Source organism: Cornus florida, unplaced genomic scaffold (assembly GCF_030987335.1).
Source record: "Cornus florida cultivar Cherokee Brave unplaced genomic scaffold, ASM3098733v1 CherokeeBrave_3.0.0_Hap2_Chr04, whole genome shotgun sequence".
In the NCBI taxonomy this organism is placed as follows: Eukaryota; Viridiplantae; Streptophyta; class Magnoliopsida; order Cornales; family Cornaceae; genus Cornus; species Cornus florida.
The window spans coordinates 100,880,378-100,886,201 of record NW_026775574.1 but is presented as its reverse complement, the minus strand read 5'-3'; the positions used below and the strand labels follow the sequence as shown (position 1 = coordinate 100,886,201).

Below are 5,824 nucleotides of genomic sequence, written 5' to 3'. Positions count from 1 at the left end.
CTTACTGCATCACCACCAAGCAAAGATACTGCATATGCTGTGACTAGCTACGGAGGATGGCCTGAGCGACACTTCTGGTAATCAGTGCACGTCGTCTTGACTTTTTTGTTTTTTGTTTGGGTAATACATGTAGGGTAAGTATTTTCGATCACAGTTTGGGCCTACTGAACCTGTATTCAACGTATTTCGAGTCACTCCTCCCCCACTGCCACCGAGTAGCCTTCTACTAATTTCAGGATCCATTGGAAGCACCAGCTCTTTGTCCATAAGGCATTCACCAATGGTACCATTGCAAGAGTGGTGTGACTCGAAGTTGACAACGCTCTTCTTATGTGAGGTAGAGGTAGCTACACATACAATTGTGACCAGTATTACCATAAGGAATACAAGGGAACAGCCTTTCTTCACAAATAATGGAAGCACCATTTTACTTACTAGCTCCAGCCCAATTCACCACTACTCTATCTCTTTCAGCACACATGCACTTGGGGGGCAATACCAGTCTTTAGAGAGTAGTATCCTTTTTATAATTGAAACATTAGCTTCGGATATCAAATGAATGGTCCTCCGTCATTCCTGCCTCCAACTTGTGTTCATTATTGTTGTCCTTCAAAAAATATATCTTCCCATGTTCTCTTGTTTTCAATTTTGTTGTTACTTTAAAATGTCTTGTTGCCATTTGTTTTCTTGCAAAAGAATTTTCAACCGTCTAACTAATATTTTAAGGGCATATTTTTTAATATAATAAATATGAGAATAGAACAAGTAGCTCGTGAGTAGCAGCAGGAGAAAGTACCATGAACGCAATAATTTATAGACGTAATTTTCAATTAGAATCAGAAGACTTCTAAGTTTTAAGTTTTTTGTTTTTTGGGCGTCCGATCGATTTGGTGCTCTCTTTCAAAAATGAACTTTCCTTAAGGGAATAAAATAATGACAGGTTGGATAATGCAAATGTGGTGACCAAACATTCAGTAATAATTGCAATCAACATGTTGAAATGTGTATCCTTACAGTACCAGTACAACCCTTGCATCAAATCATATATGTGAACTACAGTTTTGAGTCTGAACATATATAGTAGATAGAAATGTATTTAATTGCATGTTACATAATCAGGAAAATGGTGAAAGCAACACTAAAATCGATCATTGGCTTAATGATTTTATAATTTAAATAAACACTACATAACACCTGGTTTAAAAGTAACAAATTAAGAAAGACAAGTGAAATTATTTCTTGAATTTGCCAAACAAAGATTTTGCATGGTGTGATCGAGTAGCTAGGAATTGCCAAGGCCACACTTCTGATAAGGATGGCACCTATCATTGACATCTCCGTTTGCACCAGGAAGGCAACTTCCATAATTTCTGTCACACTGCGCGCCTACGGCTGCACCTATATTTAATGTCTTTGCAGTCTGTCCTCCCCCATTCTCGGGCACGCTAGTCACACCTCCCTCATTCCCGGTGAGTAGCCTTCTACTTATTTCAGGAACCATTTGAAGCACCAGCATGCGACATTCGCCAATGGTCTCATTGCAGGAAGACTGTGACTTCAAATTGATGGCCTTCTTATATGATGAGATAGAGATAGAGATAGGGATAGCTCCACATACAATTGTGGCGCCCAGTATTACCACAAGGAATGCTAATGAATACCCTTTCTGCACAACCATTTTACTTGCTCCAACCCGGCCAGTTCATTCACCAAACAAGCACTTAGGTTTAGAGTATATTTTATAATTGAATCATTACCTTGAATTGGATGAGTGGTTCTCTTTGCTGGCTCCAACTTGAATTATTGCTACTTTTCCAATATTTTCTCCCAAATATATTCACCACATGATACACACCAGCCGCGCTCATTACGTGAAAATAATTGGTCTTTGTCAATTTACATTTTTTTCCAAATGAAACATCTTTATTAATCATTTGCCTTTTGAATTAGTCAGGCACCCTTTTTCTTTTATTTTTTTTCGTTATTTCCCGTATCTGTGCATGGATAATATTAAATTTAAAGATACTATAAGTTTTTCATATAATGCATAAGTTATACTTCTTTGATTAAAATGCTGGCGACAAAAATTTCTAGAAATGGCTTTAATTCTCAATTATGGAGTGTCAATTCGTCTTTCCGTATCATATTCATTATTTGACATAACATGAGTGATGTTGAATCTTCTTAAAAAATCTTAAAATGAAAACAAAATAATTATTATTCGTGTCAAAAAACTTGAGTTATATAGATGATAATATTAAATTTCCTTTATAATTTTATTTATTTGTTTATTTGAATGGTAGTAGTATATGTCATATATTTGTAAGCAATTGTTAGATGAATTGCTATGTCTTAATTTTGTTGCAAATATCTTATTATTTGCTACAAAATTAAACTGTAGTAAATATAATTAGATTTGCTACAAAACTCAAATCTTTAGTAATTAGCTTTTTTGCTACAACTTGGTGACAAATTTTTATTTATTTATTTTTTTTCTAGAAACTTTTTGCTACAAAAAAAAAAAAAAAAAAAATCTTTTGCAACAATTTTTTTTGTTTAAAAAAAAAAAACCTAATTTGTTGTGCTGAGATCCATAAATCAACTTAAGCATAATTTGATTGATTATAATTTTACAGGTTAGACAGAAGGAGCATTATGTGGCATAATTTAGTAAAATTTTAACCTTAAACCTTTTAGAACTGACAATTTTTTTTTTTTTTTTTTTTTTCTTTGGTAAATAAGTGAGATGCAATTAAAATAAAATAAAAGACAATTTGCAAAGTATAAGTGGGGCATATCCAAAAAAACAGAGCCCCCATAAGATTATGGACAAAATCCTAGCCCATTGGCCAGTACAAAAAGGAAGGGAAGAAAAAAGAGTGTAGAAAAAGAACTTAAATTGGCCCAGTGCTTTAAGGCAAACAAAGAGGCCCAAAAAAATGTACCGAATTGATCACTGAATTCAAAACCTGTGATGGAGGTAAGCATTTGTGTCGAAAAATTGTATTGTTGTGTTGAAAAAGAATTCCAACAATACTTTTGGGGGAGAAATCCATCTATTCTAAAGAGAAAAATAAATCTATATAATGCTGTAAGTTAATTATGTGCCTTGTTAAGCTCAAACCTTTTTGTTAACCCCATTTTTGTTCCAAGTTGTTTCTGGGTACATAAAATTATGTATAATCAACCAAATGTCACATTAAAGTGATAGTTCTCTAACATTGTCAACTTTACAATCTTCTTTTGGAATAATTTATCAAATTAGAACACGTTCAATAGCTAATTTGAATTCGTCACAGGAAATCTATGTAATGTCCAAAACACTCCACACTTTTTCTGAAAAGTTGAAACCCAAAAGTGGTTATGATGAGATTTATTACAGACATCTTGTAACCCTTACTACTGCAGAAGAAAGGGCAAGGCTGATGAAAGTTTTGGGCCTGAATATAAAAGATAGATATGTATTTGTTAAATTATGGTAATGCAAAAAATATTTTATTGTAAGAAGTGTTCGTTAATTATTTTTAAATTATTTTATGATCATATGTAGTATAAAAATAGATAATTATTATCAAAAAATGAACTAAAAAGTCTCTGTTCAAATTCAATACCCACTGGCTTTGTTTATACGTTCTTTCAGATCAATTTCTATCCTGAACTAAAATGTTCAAATTATTATTCATCTCTGACCACCATTTCATAGTGTCCGCCAACATATTATCAGCCATTAAACCAGTTGAACAAATCATATTAATTCAAAAGACATATGATTATAAATAAACAAACATGCTTATCAATTTTGACTTGGTAAGCAACAACACACACGGTGGTTTGAGCTCACCACTCCTTCGGGAGAAAGCTCATGTCTAGAAAATACCTCGAGTTATTAACAAAATCCAAATGATTATCACAAACTATGAAACAAACTATGATGACTACTGGCAAGAGCTTCGCCCCCAATACCTACATTTCAACGCCCGCTAGTGTTCATGATCTCAGAGAATACAGCACCTGAAGACATTTTATCAGACCCATCGGTTGTAAAACTCGTCTCACCATCACTCGTCATCGTCACCCTACTGGTCGACACTTATCCATCATCGCTGCCCACCGGCCCAATTTGACAATTGAGATCCCTTTCCTTAAATTCTACATCAGCTCCATCAGTCTTGATTCCCTCCTTCTTACCCTCTTGCAGCTCCAATGCAAACTCCAAGGTCCACGCTACATCATTCATTGAGGGACGTTTGGTTCCCTCATCGTCCAAACACTTCATTGCTATCTCCGCAAATCTATTCAAACACTCCGGCTCCATCTTTCCACTCAGATGTGGATCAATGATCTGATCAAGTGTACCATTTTGATAACATTTGCTAGCCCACGCAGCTAAGTTCACTTGATCTCTCTCCAACGCCGTCTTATTCACCGGTGATTTAGCACACAATACCTCCAATAACACCACCCCAAAAGAGTACACGTCAGACTTTTCTGTCAATCGTTGCCGTCGAAAATATTCAGGATCCAAATACCCGAAACTACCTTTCACCACGGTGCTGACTGCGGTGTTGGCGGCGAGATTGGAGTTTGCTATGGATAATCCGAAATCTGAGACCTTTGCCACCCATTTATCATCCAATAAAATATTGGTTGTCTTCACGTCGCGGTGAATGATCCTATTCTTTGCACCATCATGATGGTACTGCAGCCCACGCGCAGAACCGATGCAAATCTCGAGCCTTCGCTTCATAATCGGAGCCGTAGGGATGATCACGAAGGGTCCCAAGAGACATGTATTCGTGCACGAGGATCATCTCACCTTCATCATAGCAGTACCCAATTAGAGAAACGAGATGGTGATGACGGAGCTGAGAGAGCATCTCGATTTCAGTTTGGAACTCGTGGGCCCCCTGTTGAGACCCTTGTTTCAACCGTTTGATCGCAACCTGAGTGGTCCCATCGTCTATACACCCTTTGTACACGTCGCCAAAGCCCCCACGTCCAGTAATTAAATTGCCGTCGAAGTTATCAGTCGCGGTTTTGATTTCAGCAACAGCAAAGCGACGACACAGATCAGACGGTAGAAGTGGGCCACTCATTTTGTCGTGCTTTTTTGCGGTGTAGGAGCTCTTGCCCAAACCTGATTCCTTATCTCTCCTCCGTTGCCGGAAAATCAACAAACCAAGAACACAGAGTGCAACCACACCGGAAAGAACACCACCGACCACGGCGGCAACTGGTGTAGTCTTTTGTTTTTCCGTATTCGCTGGTTGTGGGGTCGACGATGACGCAGGCGGTGGAACTGGGTCAGGGTTGAGTCCGGCGAGATTGCCATAATAGTCACTGATTTTGAAGACCTCTATCCCATTCAAGATGGTTTCAGAGTAAAGAGTCTGTGATTCCGGATTAGGATGCAGAGCTATCGACAGATTCTGTTTCTTCTGATCTTTTCCTTGACTCGGCATCATCACTGCATAATTTCTGCAAAACGGGACTTGATTTCTTCCAGCCCAAACAATCACATCGGCTTGAGCCTCGGCCGTCTTATCCTCTATGAATATAGTGAATTCCCTGTCACTTTGCTTTGTGGTCTCATCTTGAAACTCACAAAAGTGAAGTCCTCTTCATCCAAGCCATAAAAGAGTGAACACATTTGAATGGTCTTGGGCTTGATTTCATATTGATTAGTCTCAAAATTAGGCAACACAATGCAAGTTGGTGCATGGTATGCATGAAGATTATAATAATTATAAAGGACCATTGGAGGAATTGGAGCTTGAACTCCGGGGTCATGTTGATTAAGAGGTAGGTTATGCATGGAACGTGG

The 5,824-nt window shown here is 37.4% G+C and overlaps 1 pseudogene; it reads right to left on the bottom strand.

The window, feature by feature from the left end:
• Window positions 1–3,717: 3,717 nt before the first annotated feature.
• On the bottom strand, window positions 3,718–5,580 carry LOC132302379 (receptor-like protein kinase FERONIA; annotated as a pseudogene).
• Window positions 5,581–5,824: the final 244 nt, after the last annotated feature.